The sequence below is a fragment of the Poecilia formosa genome, unplaced genomic scaffold (assembly GCF_000485575.1).
Source record: "Poecilia formosa unplaced genomic scaffold, Poecilia_formosa-5.1.2 Scaffold169, whole genome shotgun sequence".
NCBI lineage: Eukaryota > Metazoa > Chordata > Actinopteri > Cyprinodontiformes > Poeciliidae > Poecilia > Poecilia formosa.
Window position 1 is genome coordinate 794,214 of NW_006800108.1, and position 20,294 is coordinate 814,507.

General features: G+C 37.6%; 1 long non-coding RNA gene across 3 annotated transcripts; it reads left to right on the forward strand.

The window, feature by feature from the left end:
- The first annotated feature begins 1,718 nt into the window (after nucleotides 1–1,718).
- On the forward strand, nucleotides 1,719–15,364 carry LOC107837714 (uncharacterized). 3 transcript variants are annotated; one of them, XR_001663751.1, is made up of 5 exons: nucleotides 1,719–1,987; nucleotides 4,669–4,756; nucleotides 7,527–7,689; nucleotides 7,799–7,885; nucleotides 15,269–15,364. It is a non-coding gene; the product is annotated as an uncharacterized LOC107837714 (long non-coding RNA). The 3 variants fall into 3 exon arrangements; XR_001663752.1 differs by lacking the exon at nucleotides 15,269–15,364 and adding an exon at nucleotides 10,185–10,542; XR_001663753.1 differs by lacking the exon at nucleotides 7,527–7,689.
- The last annotated feature ends 4,930 nt before the right edge of the window (nucleotides 15,365–20,294 follow it).

Below are 20,294 nucleotides of genomic sequence, written 5' to 3' on the forward strand. Positions count from 1 at the left end.
TACTTTAAGTTTTCATGTCCACTCTGTCAACAAAACAACAGGACAGAATAATTCATATATGTGGCTCATTTTGCCCCTGTAAAATTAATTTTGTACCTTTGTGGTTTTGGTTTGTAAACAACGTTTTTGGGTTCAAAATGAGGCTTTCTATCATGGGACATTTGGAAATGTTTATTTTACAGTGAGGTCACCCAGAGTTCCTAATCTGTCATATTGTAAAAATACAAAAAAAGAGAAAAGAGTTTTCTACAAATAACATGAAGGTACACATTGTAAAGAGTAATGCATTTGGTAATAAGAGATCAAAGCACCTGAAGAGACATAAAATAAAAATAAAATCAATTTATTTCACAAGCAGCAGGACAGTAACCAAAATCAAAACTTGTTCTTCTCTGAGCAGAGAGGTTACTATTACACTAACATGTCAGTGTGTCTGTGAGAGAGAGATCCAAAGCATTACAGCCATATCCATGACCACAGATTAAGTTATAAATAAGTGTCTGAAGCATGGGAATGTTTGATTGAACTGTCCAAACTTTGGAAAAGACATTACTTAAAATCCAATTTGCATCTGATGTCATAGCATAACTTGTCAAAGTTTAAATTGACTTTCAGCTTAAATTTCTATTTAAAAGTTTCTATTTACGGCTGATTTAGATTAACACTGACAAAATATGCTGTTGTTGTAGACATGCATGTGTGTAGTTAATTCCCAGTCCCACATCTAACGGATGGATTTAGTGTAGCTGAGAATTTATAAAGATTTGTTTTCCTCCTACATAGCTTATTTATTATGTGAGATTATATGCAAACAAAAAACTGGAATGTAGTGAAATAACTTGGAGCGAATAGTACAGCATATCAGACGTTTGAATATTTAAGGTGAAGTTAAAAACTGCTCTTTGTTTGAACTTCAGAGGAATCTTTTAATGTGATTCTTTATTAATTCAGCCACAACACAGATGTATTATTTATTGGTTTAGATCGATACATTTTTTAAAATACATGATTTTAAAATAAATGATCAACTTTGTTATTTGCAACTCATACAATATGGTTGAAATCCGATCAAGTTCTTTACAGTGCCCTGCAAAAGTATTTACATATTTTTAAACTTGTTTCTCTTTTGAACCCTTTTATTAAAGGGATCTTATAATAGACTAACATAAAGTATTGCATAGTTGTGAAGTGGAATGAAAACTTTATATCTCCAATATTCACAAAAACCTTTCAACAGTAAATGGACTGAAACAAGATCAGGTAATCTGGTCAGAGTAGTTTCCGATTCATAGGCACACCCACTAGTGTAAGGACAAGGAAAAATTCATGCTTTTATTTTTTATTATGTCAGCTTTGGTCCTCCATACACTAGAAGAAAACAATGGCACCCAGTGTAACACTTTCATTCTATTGGCTGAGAGGTTGCCAGGCGACGGTACTTTTTTTGTTCCAACGCAAGCAGAAAGTGAGCAGAGACAAGTTTTGAGCACAAGGAGAAAGGGTTGAGAAAGCACATTGAACAAGCATTACAAGTTTTGAGAAGAAAGACATGAAGTCCTGCGTTCAAACTGAAAAGGTGAGCTCTCGAATTATAGTACATAGAAAAATTAATAGCTCATGTTAGACACTATAAACTCTCTTTTATTATCATAAAAGTGAGGAAACACCCCAAAAGGAACAGTACAGTATTGACCCTTTACACGCAACGTCACGCTCTCCAGACCTCCGCCATGACGGACGTCAAAACAACCAACCAGCTCCTTTAAAGCTAGTCTAACCCAGACGACTGCAACCTAATATCGCTTTTATTAAATTAATTTCACTTTAAAAATTGTCACAGGGTGCTGCACAGACAAGGATGTAAACCAAACTTATTATTTTATTGTATAACTTTTAATAAGGGAAGATAGCAACGGTGGATAGCAGCTAATGACTGTCGGTCCTCCAACCGTGTAACCGCGGATTTACAGTGAACACCTTTTACAAGGTAAGAAGACTAATGTTCATATACTTTATCAGTAAGTATGATTAGAAAGATATCAATTATCGCATTATGGAGAAGGTACGTGGCTCAATAACCACGAATACAATGCTGCACCGTCATGTAGCCTAGCATGAAAAAACCTGGTTAGCATCTCGTCTTCTGTACGACGAAGACGTACAGAAGACGTACGTCTTCGTCGTACAGACTTCGTCGTACAGACGAAGACGTACTGTAAAACAGTACTGTAAAACAGTCCCTTTACTGTTTTACATAAACAGTAAAGGGACACTGTTTATGTCCCTTTACATAAACAGTGTAAAGGGAAACACTGTTTATGACGGTGATATAAATCACGTGGTGTGAGTTAAGTCGGTAATTTGATCAACACGTGACGGGGGAGGAGGTATGGATCGGTTTCTAAGATGGCTGTTTCAAGCTTTTGCTAATACCGCCATCTGTGAGCCCCAACCAGGTGTGTTACGTTCACAGACAAATGAGCTTGACTCGAACAAGTAGAAACCGTGAATAAACTGGAAAACAATTTCAGTCACTCTGTTCAATACTCATGGTGCCTCCAATGATAAAGTGAAGTACGGTCCATATTCTGACCATTTTCTAATCCTTCGACAAGATCCCTGTGCCTTCTCTTCTACGTTATACATAGATGCTCTCAAACTAACTCATACCTCATCTTTGTCTCCCTCCTTCATTAGTCATCTCTTACTCCCAACTTATCCCTTCATTACTCCCCAGTAAAACCGAGTAAATCACTTTACGCTGCCTGTTTTGAGTCTAATCAGGTAAACCAAATAGGTCTTTAGAAACCAAAGTGTTGTTTTTAAAAGAAGCAGACCAAATTACACGCTGCCTCCACTCCTCTTTGACTTCCACCGCCAACCGCCACACTTTTGACATTCATTCACCTGATAATATCTGCCCATATACGGAGGGCCCGCAATTCATTTGGTGTTAGTTTAGTCCGAGGAATCGGCAAACAGCGCTGAGAGATCAATTCACTTTGAGTGTAATGACTATTGATTCTGTAGGAGCACTGAGACAGAGCGGGAGCTGAATATGTTTAGATAAAATAATGCTTTGGTTTCTCACCCTGAAATGAGCTTTTTCTGCCGTTCATAGGCGCTTCAGAAGTATCCTGTTACACAAGTAATGATGCAGATGTGCAATATTTGTATAATTTTCCCAGAATGACAAGTCACAGGGAGACAATACTCAACAGGTGTCACAAAAAGGAGTTTAGGATTCAGTTTAGATTTTTAGACCTTTTAAGGTTGTTGCGATTTTTTGCAGTCCAGTGTTAAGAAACTGTTGTCCTTGAGTGCAAAAGTAATGCACATTTCATTTGGGTTCCTGCTCCAACAAACCTGATTAAAAGGAATCCCTTTTGAAGCCTTCTGAATCATCATGATTCTGATTCGAAACATGTTTAAACATGCAAGCCACCGGCTCTTCAGGACCAAAACCTCTCTTTTATGTAATTGTTTTGAAATAAAACCCGCACAATTTGTGTCTTCCTGAAAAAGCACTTTGACTTAACTTTTTCCTACTAGAGGCAAGATACTGACAACATATAATTACTTCACAGAGCCCCATTTCAGAAAATCAGAACTATCCCATTTTCTTGGCATGCTTTGTCTACCATATTTTCAAGTACTCATAGTTTCAAAGCCACAGCCTTCCTTAATATTGTTGCTGGCCTAATCCATCTGTATGCCCCAAAACTCAAATTCTCTCAAACTGTTCTCTTGAACATGACAATGAGTTTGAAAGACTCCATTGGACCCAATTCTCAACAGAAAGGGTTAGGGCTAGGTCATTTATACATAAAGCAAATTGTCATCAACATAAATATAAGTCATATTTCATATTAATATTGCCGTGTTAGAATAAACAAAAGAAGACTTATTCTGGAACTCTGAGAGACTCCAAATTAACTCTTGTTGGATTTCCCTCCTCACCTTATCAAAGCCATCCTATAATGTCCAGACGTCTAGAAACATGGCTGGATTGTGAGAAATAAAATAAAAAAAAACAACAAATGTATGAAGACCATTCCTTGTAGCACACAGAAAGTTTCTCTGTCTGCAGTGTAGAAGTGAAGTTTTTCTCCTCCGCTGTGCTCAGTTTGCTGTCCTGCACAATGATTTTAACCTGGTGCAGGTACTGTGAGGATCACCTCTGTGAGTGCAGAAAGAAGGAATCATGACATAAAATCCAAAATCAGTTTTTATGTGAGCGAGTCTGAATCCTCAAGTTGTTTTTTTTTTACCAGTCAGGCGGCAAAAGTTGCAAAGCGCATAAACCCCATGACCCGCTGCTTGTACTATTTCCTGTTCATCATCACTAATGAGGGCAAATATCTTCTTCCCTCTGACAAACCGCCGAATACATGCAGCATAAACTTGACTTGGTGGCAACTATTCCATATAGATTTAATCCAAAAGATGAGCAGAGCCAAATGCTGGCAAGGTGTGTTGGAAAAGATAAGAAATTTACAGCTAAAATAATGGAGCCGCAGCTTACATTTTTCTAGGTGAAAAACAAACCAACAAACAAAAACACACCATCCAGAACAAACAAAACCAAACCTGAACATTGTAATTTGAAAGAAAATGCAACACCTGATGCTGGCCTCAACGTTGCCTTAAAGTCTGTGTGATCTGAAGTTGTCTAACAGAAGCAGTTGAAAAAGTGACCATGGGACGTCCCAGATGTAACCAGAAGGAAGCACAGCACAGGGGCTCGAGTTGAAAGGTGAGTCGAGTCTTTTTCTGCTGGTCTGCTTCCTCTGCTTTAGTTCTTCTGATGCATCATCACAGCCAAAGATTCCCTGGTGTGTAAAATGGCTCAAAGACCTTTCTGCTCTGTGAACAACCTCCCTTTCCTCTGTCTCTTCTCTCTAATCGCGTCCTTGTTTCTTGTTTCTCTTTGCTTCTAGTTTTTTTTATTTTTTTTTTTTAAATCTCCTCTTACATTTGGGTTTGACTGAAGGCAAAATCTACAGATTCACCTGTTCTTAAAACTGAGTATAAATGTTCATATGTGGCTCTGAATGTGTGTGGGTGTGTGTGTGCGTGTGCGCGCATATGTGTGTGTGTGTGTGTGTGTGTGTGTGTGTGTGGCCCTGACAGACTTTGTTGGGTCATGAATCTTTTACCCTTACCAGTCAGCACAAATCCCCCTTCAGACGGACAAACACGGACAAAAAACAGGGAAGAAAAACAGCCGCCGGGGATGTTTTTTCCACTTTCTGTGATTCACTGTATGTTAACTTGTAAAAAAAAAAAAAAAAAAGACAAACAGAGTGAAAGTGGTGAAGAGATAAAACATTGCAAAACAAGTGACAGGAGATAGAGGCATGACAGGGATGAGATGAGAAAGTGAAAAATTAAACACGAAAATGCTGAGGGAAGAAAAACCTGCAGAGGGAGGAGAAGAACAGGAGGCATGAACGAGAGAGGGAAGAGGGAAAGCTGGACAGGAGAGGAAGGTGTGGGCTTATCTTCCTGGCCAGGCCTTGGTAAGGTCACTGCAGACTAACTCAGGATGGAGAATGTACAGAACTAGTAGGGGAAATCACCTTACAGTATGACTCAGAGGAGAGGATTATTTGCAGAATAAAAAAAAAAGAGGTTTTGGACAGGTTGGACATGTAAGAAGTAAATAATATAATTAAAGAAACTGCAGGATGTATAAAAGAGGATAATTTGAAGCTTGTGCAATCGTTAAGCGTTAACATTTAAAACATTTGCATGGTTCTCTCTTTGTTTAATTCATTTATAGTCATTATTCAGTTGTTCTTGCATTTGTTGTACCTGTTATAACCTGTGAAGGACTTCTGAGAGGGTTGGGTTATCGACTGTCAGTGACTGAGTTACCTTTACAGCCAATAAACTTGACTCAGAAGATCTAAGTCTTCATAAGAACTATTGTTACCTGTCATAAAATCAAACAGAGTGGAGATTAGATCTTAAATAAAAAGAAAAAAATGGCTGGAGGTCTCTTTCGTGTGTCAGAACAATACCAGCACCTACAGCTTGTGGGGGTTGGATTATTGGTGACTCTAGTTCAATTTCTTTATTCAATTTTACAACGAAATATTACAACAAAAACCCAAAGTACAAAATGAAGACATAATTGAATAAGGAGGATTTTAGCAAAGTAAAAAATTCACTGCAAACACACAAAATCTTACCAATTAATTTTGGTCTAATTTCTAGTGCAAATATCTTAATACACTTGAAATAAGACAAACTTAAAAACTGAAGCAACTTTTCAGCAAGATATAGAAGCTTGTTTTAAATAAATAAATCCTTATTATTGATGAAAAAGTAGTAGTTCCATTGGCAGATAAATTAATTCATAACATGGGAAAAAAGTCTTGTTATAAGTGAAATAATCTGGCAATAGAACAAGTACATTTTCATCAATAACAAGGAATTGTTGACTTGAAACCAGCTCCAATATCTTGCTGAGCAGTTGCTTTTAAGTTAGTTTATCTTAATTCAAGTGTAATAAGACATTTGCTGTAGAAATTAGATCAAAAGTTCTTGGTGAGATTTTGTGTTTTTGAAGTGTTTGCTGCAGATTGGGTGAGTATACCTGATAATATACTATTCTAGACCAGAAAATAATAATCACTTTGTGACTTTACAAAAACAAAACTCCCAGGATTAGACAACATTTTAGCAGTAAAACCACTTTTAGCCCAAATACTGGCATCCTTATTTGAATCTTTTCTTTCTTTGACTTTTTTGTTTAAGTAGATCGGGGTGCTTAGAAATACTTAATTTGATTTCCCGTGTGACCTGAAACATAAGCCCATTTTTTTTTATTTGGAGGGAGGAGAGAACATGTTGGATTAAGCTCTTCTGAGCTTGTCCACTTTTCCAATCAGACCAATGATTTTAAAAGTTTGTAAAAGCTGAAACTTTGACAAACAAGGCTGGACGAGGATCCAAATCGATCCTGCCGCCACGCACAATGAGGAGGACGATAAAGGAGCCAAAAAATAAAAATAAAAAGCTGCCAATTTTTCAGAGTTAAGATTATGCTTTTGCGCTAAAGAATTATGCATCTTTCCCAGAGGAACCAATATTTGGCTGCTTACAGGGACACTGAGACGTCTTCTTTATGATTCAAATTGTTTTTCATGTTTTGGTTTGTGTCATCTCCTCCCCACCTCCACCGGTCCCTGCTGTCACCGCTCACTGCAAACAGTAACGGCTCCCCTCCTGTTCTCCGTCTAAACAAAGCAGAGAGAGAGATTTAGAGAGGGATAAAACTTCAAAATGATCCCGCAAACCTAATGGTTTTGCTTCAGAAGAAGAAGAGAAAAGTGCAAAAACTGTTCTGACAGCTTCACATGAGGGAGTCCTGAGTAAACAAACACTGATCCAAAAAGTGCTGATCCAGACTTCCTGGGCTCCCTCGATGCATCACTTCCCTCCTCTCTTCATCTGTTCATTAAGGTCAACCTGATTTTTTTTTTCCTCTCCTTGTTTTTTTTTTTTTTTTTGGTCAGAGTGGGGGGAGACAGTGATGAAGAGGAGGAAGATGAGCGGAGCGCAGGATGTAAGAGGATTTGGAGCTAATTAGGGGAGTAGGAGACGAGGGAAGAAACATGATAGAGGACGACAGAAGGAGGGGAGGGAAGGCGTACGCTGGAAAAAAGAGGAAGTGGGCAGGTGAATTTGCTCGCCTAGCTCCCTCGTGTTTAATATCACTCTCCCACTCTTTTACCAGATCTTGTGCATTTATCCCCCCCTCTCCATCTCCCTTTTTTTTCCTCCACAGCCTTCATTCCTCTTCTCTTCCCTCCCCGGACTGATTTTCTCCGTTTCACACCTCTGCTAACAGAGGGGACCGGCCAGATGGATGCAGGTGTGTGTGTGTGTGAAGCAGGAAGTACTGCAGAGGCAGAAGAGCATGACTAATCCTCAAGACACACACACATGCACAGATTAACACTCACACACACACACACAGTGAGGTTGGCGGTTGCATGAATCCCATTTTGCTGGTGTTGTGCTGACCTGCCAGTGTACTTAGCTGCTGCCCAGGTAATTTTTCATTCAAATTGACCAGGTGCATAAAGATGGCAGCCTCTTGAAAAGGCAGTCTCAGCCCATCACCGTGATGCAATTCCAGCATTTTGGGCCAAAAGCGCAAAGCAGATGTGAATGCTGGCACTTTGTAGTACTCCACTTTAAAGTGTCCTTAGGATCTGGAAAATCACGTTCGTGTTAAATCAAAAACAAAAAACCCATCTTTCATTAACGCTGGAAGAGACACAGAAAACATGTGGAAGATGGTTTTGTGGTTGGATGAGGACAAGATTGAAACTTCTTGGCTGACGTACAGAACGCTACGTGTGGCAGAAAACTAACTCAACATGGTAGGCTGTCACCTAGGGAGCATTTTCAGGATTAGAGGATTTATGTCCCAGCAAGATCTATAGAAACTCCTCCATGCGTTTATCTTTTGTCGTGTTGATTACTGCAACAGCGTCTTCACAGATCTGCCTAAAAAAATCAAAATGCCAGCTGCAGCTGATCCAGAACGCTGCTGCAGGCATTCTGACTAAAACCAGGAAGTTAGCGCACATCGTCCCTACACTTGCTCCATATAACTCAGAGAATAGACTTTAAAATAGTACTGGTTCTACAGTCCTTCACTGCTGCTGGTGTCCTGACTAAAACCAGGAAGTTAGCGCACATCGTCCCTACACTTGCTCCATATAACTCAGAGAATAGACTTTAAAATAGTACTGTTGGCTTATAAATCACTGAACGGCTTAGCACCATAATACATTAAAGATCTGCTGTTGTTTTATCAACCTTCCAGAACCAAACATGGAGAAGCAGCATTCAGCTTCTACAAACTTCCAGAAAACCGGAAAACAGCCGAAACACAGAGTTCCTTTAAATCCAGACTAAAAACAGTTTTACAGTTCAAAACATACTCGTGTATTTAAATGGCCTAGTCAAAGTCCAAACCGAAATCTCATTAAGAATCCATGCCACACTTCAAAATTAATGTTCACAAATGTTCCCCATCCAGTCTGACTGAGCTTCATCTTTGCTATAAAGACTGAAGTTGCAGAAACTTCTTTAAATGTGTAAAGCTGGTTAGAGACAAACACCATAGATTTGCAGCCGTAGTTCAATTGGAAGGTGATTCTTTTACATTTCTGTTTAGATAATTTTGTTCATTCAAACATCAACATGACACAATTTGAAAGATATCAAATCTGTGTGCAGTAACGAAGTAGGATCAATGTTTCTTTTGCATTTACGATGCCCACGTCTATGCTAACTGATCCAAATTTTTTCTGCGCTCATTTATAGGTTATTTATTGATTAATATATTGCATGTGATTGCTTATTTATTTATTTGTTTAGCCATTTTGAACTTGTCACTCTTAGGTATATATATATTTTACAAACTTTGCTTATTTGTTGCAAGCAACTCCATCTTAGGTAATAAATACAATTTCCCCTGGGGGATCAATAAAGTCTATTCTATTCTATTCTGTTTGGACCTACCTGCAGATATCCCAGAGCTCATCAGCAGGAGTTTGTAGGTTTAGTCAGGGTTGCAGTTTTGATACGCCTGCTGGGATGATTGCAGAGGTAAACAAAAGGTTTGTAATCGGATCGTTTGTGGCTGCTATTATCCAGCCTAATAGTTTAGCCTGGCTCAGCTCAGTTTGGTTCAGTTCAGTTTGGTTCATCGGTGTGAATCAGTGTTGTTGATGTTGCTTAACTCATCTAGTTGTGAAGTGTAGCAGAATCAATTACACGGCTAGATGCTCCCAATTAGACTGGGCTGATCAATGTCAGCCAAGATCGCTGCATAATCTCGCTCTTTTATAAACATGCACACACACACACACACACACACACACGCACGCACACACACACACACACTTGCTGCATAGATGATTTGATAATTAAATCAATCTGAACAACTAGAGCTCCACTAATGAAGCAATGATCTCAGATGAAATTTTTCTGAAATCATCGAGGGAAGGCATATCTGTGTGTGTGTGTGTGTGTGTGCGTGTGCGTGCGCGCCTGTCAAATGTGTTGCTTCAGCACACAGTTTTTGTTTTGATTTTAATCTGCAATTTAGATATGTTAGCACTTTTTCTCATCAATTCCCACCTTTTTCGGAGCAGCGTGGGAGTCCGATTTGTTCAGAGCATGCTGGCGGATGAAGACGGGGGGCTGGGAAAAACAATCGAGACGACATTTACTCGATGCACGAGGCATCTTCTCTACATGATGGTACTTTCTCCCCATGTTGCTCAGTAATAATTCAGTAAATTCCTCGTTGGGATCCAACAGAGTGAGAATTCAGCATGTTCACCTGCTAACTAAAAAGACCTCTGATGCAATAATGTCTTTTAGCAACGGGGACAGTCAGATGATGAGGTCGGGGGCAATTAAGAGTAAACCTCCTCACAGCAGAGGAGAGATGACTCTCCATAATGACTGCTGACATGTGGGTTTGGAAAACTCATCTGGGAAAGCCAAATAAAGCCGTCTGATTGTTTCGCAGGAGCTTGTCTTGAAACTAATTAATCTACTCAGGGTGTGCGGAGTTTTTTCATGTTTAAAGTGACTTTAGATTAACTTGAAAGCCAAGCGCTCATTTACCACCCAATAAGCTCTGCACCGGTGGTCATGAGTTCTGGGCTGAGGCCATGACTGGCTGCAGACTGCAAACGTCTCCTCCTCTGGAAAGTCTGTGAAATCCCTCTCGTTTTGATGAGGTCCATAAATGAAGAAAGGGCTTGAAAAGAGCTGCTGTGAATTTGTACTAAAATTAGTTTGCTTGTGTTTGACCTGACAGGGAAAATCTGGACTTCCAGGAAGAGCTAAAGCATCAAGCCAAACCAATTTGGACTACAATTCTGTGAAAAAAAGGAGATTTCTCCTGCTTTTTGACTTGTTTTGTAACACTGAAATGTGTCAGTTTATAAAAATTAAATTAAAAAAATCCAAGCTAAGCTAACTCTCTGGGAGGAAGTAATTAACTACCTTGTTAAATCATCAAATTATCATTAATTTAATATTTAAAAATTACATAATCAGACTCACCAAAATATTTCATGTCTAATGCTTAATGAATTTGACTAAACTTTGTGAATTTTCTGCATCTTTTTTTGTCACTGGCTTCTATTATATTTATAATTAGAATCTCAGCTCACCGCTTAAGTGGAAATTTTAATATTTTAAAAACAAAAATACCAATCATTCAATAAGTAACAAAAAAATAACAAAATCAACTTTCACATTTTTCCAAATCACTTTATTTAAAAAAAAACCAACTTATGTAACTAACAAAAGGTGCAGGTGTGTGTCTGGTGAATTTTTGGTTTAAACATGTTTGTTTCTCATTCAGCAGGTAGAAAATCCAGAAATTTTACTGAAGTAAGAGTAGAAATACTTCAAAATGAAACGACTCAAGTAAAAGTAAAAAGCACAGCACAGTAAAAGTACTCCCATAAGTACATTTAAAAAAAAAGAAAAGTTAGAAAGTTAATGTAATTGAATAAATGTAATTAGTTACTATCTAACTTTATATGAAAGTCAAAATCTTCTTTTAAACAACAACCAAACTTCTGCTTTGGTTCTTTAACATCATTATGGATGCCCTTTCTCGTCTCAGTGTCAGATTAATTGGGAAATCATCAAAAATACAAACATAAATAAAGTGAAAGTGGTTTAAAATTAGTCTTAGTATAAGAAGTACCAAGTTGCGGAAAATACTAGTTTAGGGTTCTTGTTCGAATGTCGTGTTTAAAACTCCAGACTTTCTCTTGTCCGATGTAAGACCTGGAACAAGACATATATTTTGCAGCGAGAATGTTCTCCCACAGTCTACATTTTTCATTTGCTTGCACAAAACAAAACAGAAAAGTCATGAACCTGGAAATAAAACATTTCATATTCAGTGCCAGTCTCACAAAGTGATGTGTTGTTAAACCTATAGACTCAAAGTTTAAGTTTATTTCTTCACAAAGAAAGGTGGAGATAATATTGTTTTATATTCTCCTTTTTGTTTCCTTTAGTCATGAATTGTGAAGCAAATGTTTTTAAATTATCCTCTTGCTTGACAATCCCAGAATGAAACTGACAAAATGACATATTTCTTGTCTAATGCTTAATGAATTTGACTCAACTTTGTGAATTTTCTGCATCTTTTTTCTCACTGGCTTCTATTGTATTTATTATTATAATCTCAACTCACCGCTTAATTTTATTTGGAAAGTAGAGACAAACATCCCAGAGTTTCTAAAAAAAAAAACACCTCGTGTGTGTATGAGTGTGTGTCTTAAATTTTAATCACCATCGTCTGGATTTGCTTTCTTTAACATGCCGCTGTATCGGTGGGGGGAAAAAAAAGTCCTGATTAATGACATGATTAATCAGGACACCCCAGCGATAAATTAATGACATGATTCATCACCACGGTGGTTTGATGGAAATAGAGCCATTAATTTTAGTGATCAGCTGACGGAGGGGTTGTGACGTTGGGGTGAAAGAGACAAGCGGGATCTAACACTGAGAAATGGAAAGGACAAAAAGAAAAACTGCTCAAGGAATATTTAACAGTGTGACAGTAACAGAATGAAACTGAAACCGAGGGAGCAGTGAAATGAAATGAAGGGAGGTGAAGAGACTGAGCACCAGAAGCTCTTAATTGGGCATGTCAGTTTCTTCAAGGCTGCAGTTGAGATGTCACTTTGGTATCTTTTCTGCAGACACGATGGGACAGAAAGACGAAGACAGCAGTGGAGGAAATGTCAGTTTTAACACCACACAGATCGAATGGACTTTCTGAGAGACACTCAAACCCATAAAAGCCAATTTAAGTGTATGCTGGATAAGGAAACGAGTAGTTGTGACAACGATCGGTGAAAATACAATGACATTTTTGAGAGAAATTTGAAAATGGATAACTGTAGGTTAGCTAAGTTCTGCCACTTTTCAAATGTCTTGCTTATTTTTTAATCTTTTTGTGAATGTTAAGTTCATAGATGCTGTTCCATATTTCAAACAATTGCAATCAAACGTTAGGAAAATACTATCCCAATGTCTTAAACAGAAACAGTCTTTATTTTTATGAGAACCTCTCTGTCTGCTGACCACCAACCGAAATGCAGGAAATACTTTCAATTTGGGTTAAAATGTAGAGTAAATAGGATTTTGATTAAGACACAAATAAAAGGGAAATTATACTTTATTTATCTGGTTCTCTTGTTTGTTGAAAACATAAAATCACAAAACAGATTAAAAAAAATGAAGCAACTTCAGAAAAGTAAACTCATTTTTTCTCTGATATATAGGGTGTTACAAACACCAAATACAAACAATAAAGTAGTTAAAAGACGATTACTTACTTTTTCCTGCATGTTACATGAAGTGCTTTTATTAACTCCTAATTAGGAAGAAACAATTTATAGTTACTGTATTTATGTTTAGTCTAACTTTAGACTGGGACATGAAGATGAAATTTAACTTAATCTATCTCTACATTTATTGACATAATTGTCCCACGTCGCATTTCTGTTTATAATCTACTTATCCTGCCTCACAAAGCAACCCCTCATCCTGCATTATTAAAGCGAACAAGTTTAAAAATTCTGACACAGGATCCTTAAAAATAAATGTGTTACTCCAGAGCCTGTAAGTTGCTGGTTAATAGATGTTTTAGAGGTGAAATTCCCACATTTTTGCACCTCTTGTGATGTCATCACACCAAACACACACAAAGCAGACTACTTCTTTTTTTTCCCTCAGAGCACTTTTTAAATATAACCTAAACTAATGTGAAATGTTGTTGTGGTTTTTCCAGTGTTTTTTTTTAGTTTTTTATACTCCACTGAACGGTGTCTTTAAATGTGGCAACCTGCATCTGTGCAGCAGCAATATTTGCTCTCTAATGCGATTTTATGAGCAGGTTTGCCTTCATAGCTCTTACAGAGAGCAAACTTGCTAAAATTTGCATGTGAGTGATTGTGTGAGTGTTTAAACCACTTTTGACCAACTTTGCATCTGTTATGAAACCTTGTTCTGTTATGTTAGCTGATAGGTGGTTCTCAGAAAACAAGTGGCTTTTGGCTTTTATGCTGCTTCTGTGTGCAGATTTCATAAAGTGACATGCAGCAAAAGCCAGTTTGTTTGTTTTCACATTACTTGTGTTTGTGTTTTGTATCATCCCACCTGTTTGCTCTTCATAGATGCGTCTTCTGGTGGCGTCTGACGTATTCGTTGTTTCCTCCTGAACCTCTGAGGCGTTTAGTGACTTTTCGCACGCAGATGTATGCTTGTGTGAGTGTTGAGATGATGCAACACTGGTTTTTGTGCTCCAATAAACTCCATTAGCGTGCTTAAGCTTTCGCAGGCTTATTTGTGATCTAATTAGAGAACGGACACATACTGCTGAAACTGCCCATCAGCTCTTTTTTTAAATTATGCAGCTATAAGTTAATCAAGATCCTTGTAATTATTCCTTTCATATTCTTTTATACAATTTCATTAAAATAGTTAAAGTTACAATAATTCTTAAACATTTAATTACAAAGATACATTACCATTGCTACAGTCACTAAACTATAAACACAAATAATATAAAAAATATTTAGCATCACCAAATAATTATGGTAAATATGAAACATTTGGAAATAGGCATGTTCATTAAAAAGTAATACACTCTAGATGCAACCGTTACCATGGTTTATATATATATATATGGGTGAGCCATAAGTTCCATACATAGAAAAAGTAAACATTTTATGCTGGACAACCATTTTTATTTTAGTGGGACTCTGTGTAATCGCTGCACGTCTTTGACCACTTAGTGGTTGATCTGCAACATTTCCAGTTCCACATAAGTTTTGCCACAGTGCTCGTTCCATGTTTTATGTTAATGTTTCGTGCAGCCATCAGTATGATTTCAATTCTTTGCTCTTTTGTCAAACGCATCTTCTTGGGTATTTGAAATATACAAGAAATATACATTTTACATTCTCCTATGTATGGAAGCTTATGGCCCACCCTGTATATATAAAATTGTTAAAATAAGTAGACACTTTATTTCCTCTACCACTATCAGATCAACAATAACAGCTAATAATAATATCATAATCATCATCGTCAAAGTATTTGCTCTCCTGCTTTGCTCTGTATCACTTCTATTGCCTCCATTTTTTTCCATTTTCTTTACCTTCATCTTCTCTCTTTCTTACCACAGGGTTCATTTGCTGGAACAATTGTTGGACAGCAAACATTTCCCAAAGTCAGACAGAGATCCTTGTTGGTTCGTTTGCACCTGTACCTCTACAAACAATATGTGTGGGTGAGTTTCTTTACTTGTCCATGTTTGCTTAGGAATGTGTACCAAATCATGAGTTTGTGCTCTGACCCACTTTGTCTGCTGTGCAGCAGAGGGAGCAGCATGTGCAACTGAGCAAAATGTGTATTTCCTTTAAAAAGCAACAGTATAAACACACAGGAGGAGTGTGTTTTGTGCACAGACCCCCAGCACAAAATCGCTACACAGATTTGCTTATGTGATGAATGTTAAAGGAAATATATCCCCACTTCATTAAACCAGGGCCTATTTGTCAAAAATAATACAAATGGACTTCTTTTAATTCGACTTCCCAGGTGGCCAGCGCCACAGTAAGCTAATCACAATTTAAACAGCGGCTTGTTTTTTTAAAGATTTGCTGAAATTAAATCATCCTGGTTAATCAATCATGAAAAGCCGAGAAGTGCAAACAAACAGCAGACAGAGAACCATGTTAAATGAAATTAGTAAAGTGAAAATGTACTCTCTCAGTGCTGACATCCTAATAAATAAGTTGAACGGTTTTCAGGGAAGAAACAGCTATCATAGTTCAAGAAACACTATTAGGAAAAGAAGTCATGAATCAGTTAAATTAACCCTGTCTTTGGACGTTGTTTTTTTCTTTATAAAGCTAATTAGCAACAGCGTTTTTAGTTTCTGCATACATATAAAACAGGGTACACCAGGGAAAGTGTAATAATACATTTGAAAACTCCACCAAAAATATTCAATCTTTTAAAAGTACAGGCATATTACTACAGTAGATGTTTGGAAAAGCAGAAAAAGCTCCATCTTCCCTCTACCATGTTGTCTGTGTTTCATTTAATTTTCAATTACATCTCCAGCAAAGCAAAATATTTTAAAACATTTTGAGAAATTAAGAAGTGAACTTACTGCACAACAGTTAGAAAGATAATATCAGCACGTCACAGAAGTGATCCAATAACAACAAACCCAGTAGTGCTGTAGTGTAGCACGCATATTAATATGCTACACTATGCAGACACTTTGTCTGCGCTCCTGATTCTCTCACCTCAGCATGCCGAATGTTTCAAGTCGGGGCATAAATCTTCAGTTTGAAGGGTGAAATTTAAAATAAGAGCCATGCAAATGATTAGATTAATAACAGGTTCCCATATTCAGAAATATCCATCCATCCATCCATTTTCTGAACACCCTTGTCCCTCAGTGGGGTCGGGAGGGGTGCTGGTGCCTATCTCCAGCTAACGTTCCGGGCGAGAGGTGGGGTACACCCTGGACAGTCTGTCGCAGGGTATTCAGAAATATATGGATCTTATCAAGTTTCTGCCATCAGGGAAAAACATTATGACACTTCAGTGAGGCCGCTAATATTTTAAGGCTCCTGAATGTTTAATGTCTGCTCAACAGTAACAGCTTCAAAATCTCTATAATGTGTTCATACAAATAAATCTATGCACAGCACTTATTTGAAGTTAAACGTATGTTTAAATTTAACTGAAACCATCAGAGAAACTGTCTGACCCTAAAGTAACATAAGAATAAAGAAAATCTTGTTATGGTGAAACTGTGGTATTTGATTATGCATCAGAAAGTTACTTTGGTTGGCTTCTGTTAAACATTATTTCATTTGCAAAACGCTTTAAATGAAGGAAACGTTGCCACAGAACACTGACAAACAAAATCGGTGTAAATAACTTTCAATGTTGAACAGCCTGTACTTGTCCAGAGGACCTAAAACCGCTTTACATGACATTCAGTGATTCATGCAACACGTTCACACGTTGGTGGTGAGCTACATGGTAGCCACAGCTGCCCTTAGGAGAGGCTGCCCTGCACCAGCTACAAGGCGAGCTCCTACCAACATGGCCACCGCTGCCCCAAGACTTAAGAATTATGTTTAAAACAAAAAATAAGTTTGTGTGACATTGGAATATGCATAAGCTGTTACTTTCAGGTGAGAATTAGTGTCTTTCTCCAAAACGATGGAATAGAAACTACACCTGCCTGTTAAAAACCTACATATATGGACAGCTCTTCGAAAAAGACAAAAAATAAAACATTTCCTTTGAACAAAATTTGGACAAGTTTGGACAGAAGAGAGAAGAAATGCCAGAGGTGTTATAATCCTCTTGGAATTGATTGCTTTATTACATTAGGCTCTAATCCGTCTTTAAAATAAGGATTTCACAGTTTTGCTGTTTCCTCCGCTGCCTCAGAAACTTTGTTGTGCATTTGTGCCGCAGTGTGAGAAAGCCACTTTTGATTAAAGCAGCTGCTTCTGGCATAATCAGCATTGTGTGGATTTGTGGCTACAGGCTTTAAAGGCATCAACAGGACCGAAGTCCAAAATAATGAATGTCTTAGAAAGAAGTTTGCTTTTTCATGCAGGTTCATTTTATTCATGTTTTTGATTTTGTGGACGTCTTCACTTGATATCTCACACTGCAATTGACAGCGAGACATGAGATGGATTACTGACAGACGAAGCAGCTATTTTCTAGTTTCCTATTTTATTTTTTTGCATTATTTCAAAATGCAGCAACATCTTGATGTTAATTTTCCCGTGGCCTCGATGTAATTAGCGACGTAATAAAACCACATCCACTTCTGAGAGACCGCAGCGAATGATAAAGAGTCGGATGCAGTGCAGTGAAGTTTTGCGAGCAAATTTTCGAGTTAATGCTGCAGGCACAGCACCATTAGATTAACGTCAGTCACAGGAAAAGCTTTGTTTTTCTTGTTAAACAACAGAGACGAGAGGTGAGAAGTAAAGAGAGGAATCACAAGTTGAAGGTTGCAGGTGTTCATCTTGCTACTTTTATTGTTGGTGTTAAAAAATTGTAGCTGTAAGGTTTTGGGAAAGGCATTTTAGGAGGCTATCCACGATAATTGTTTATACCATTTAGCCCAAAAGAAACTTTAGCTAAATGAAGTGGAATAATTAGATAAAACTTAAAATTGAACCGTTTAGCGTGACCGGTTTCGTTTCAGTAAGTTTGCCTTTGTGATTGCACATTAAAACTGAGCTGATCTGATTTGTTGATTCGATTTGGACCTCGAGTGTCTTCAGGCCGCAGAAATAAATCAGGAAGAACCTCAACGGGCCTCGATGGTTTACTAGTCGTTGACATGAATGTTGGTGTCACTGAACTAATTGTCTCAGTAAAGATTTGATGGAAGAATGTTGTAGATTCAACTCCAGCTCATTAAGTGGGCAGAGACCGCCTGCAGGAATATTGCACAATTTTTCTGGCTGACTCTGCATGAACATGTTAGTTTTTTGAGAGGAAATGACCTTGTTTAGTTTTATAAATGCATTGTAAACAAGTTAGTGTTTTGAAACCAGTATTTCCGTCTCTGTAAATATGCAGTCACACATTCATAAACTTCACAGCTGCCTTCCTGTGTGGCTTATTTTTTACTTGGCTTGGAACAAATGAATAGCATGATAATTGACACCACAGATGTAAAATGACTTTCTGTGACAAAACTCTCACAATGTGCCAAAATTATAAAGCAGAACAAAAGTGTGATGGTAAAATTAAGAGTGTAGACTGAGGTGGTTGTGGTTGGTTTCATAGCACCCAATACACACTGCTTCTCATGCTGTTTAGCTTCTGGGATGTTTCTGTGCAACTGAGAAGTGCAACTACTAAGCTTCAGACGTATACAGTATTATTGTCTTGTACTTTGTAATCTCTGGCATTGATTCAAACTTTAATATGCTACTTTTTATCTTGTAACTTATAATAATGCGGTGGTGTGGCCACATCTTCCTCAAAATAGAGATGGTATTCCTGGTTTAACAAAGGTTAAATAAATTAATATAATTTAATCGTACCTACAATTAAGTGTAGCTGTTCCAAGCTATTTGCAGCTAAATTACTAGGAAGAATTATGTCTACAGACAGGATTATCATCACTGAACTTTCTTCAATCCAGGATATAGAAGGAAGCTAACATTGCTGCAGACCCCACACATTCTGGACACAAACATTTCCCTTCAGGTCAGCACTTATTTGCAAAAACGAGCCACCACAAAGACAGTTTCTTTCTCCATGCTGGTATACAAACGTTTAAAATGCTTTCAAACTAGGCCGCACCATATAGCAAATCTACAGTCTTTCACTAAACACAGCGCCACAAAGAACCGCTTAGATCACAGTAAAGATTAGCTAATTTTGTAGGATGCAGGCTTTCAGGCTGTTGCTTATTGCACCAGAAAATATTTTAGCAGGGCATCAAGATGTTCCGATTCGTTAAGGAAATAAAACTGATGTAACTTGTCAATCTTAATATCTTCATTTTTTTTCTTTTAACTGCACAGACTAATATCTATCTGGTGTCTATGTTTACAATTAATCCAAAGCAGAAAGATATTAATCTTGATTATTTGCCTATTATATCATCATAGCAGCATTTATCATCAGCATTGCATATTGGATGTGCTCTGAATATTGTGCAGCTCTAGTTTAAAGCCTCTTAAATTTTGCATCAAACAATTCCTACGGTTCAACATCCTAATAATAAGATCCCAGAGAAAGACTTTTCTGTGGCTGTATGCAGGATATTTATGAAGCAGTCTGTAGGACACAGAACATATGACTCAACTAACCAGCTAATAGCAGCTAGCCACTGTAAAGAACAACGCACCAAAAATGTGTTATTCTGCACAAAAATCTTTCAAAAGCTACTAATAATTTCTGCTGTGTTTCTATTCTAGATTTTTAGCCTTGGACTGAAAAAATTAAGAATTTAATAAAATAATTTTTATGATTTTGTTAGAATCCATATTTCAATAAATCACATCTGAGCTCAGTGTCTGTTACAGCTAACCCAGGTGAGCTGTGACCTTTCACTCCTGGTTGAGACCTAAGGCAGCGAGCGCAACGTTACACAGCAAACACATGAATTCGTTTCACATGTTGAAAGAAAGTCTTATAAT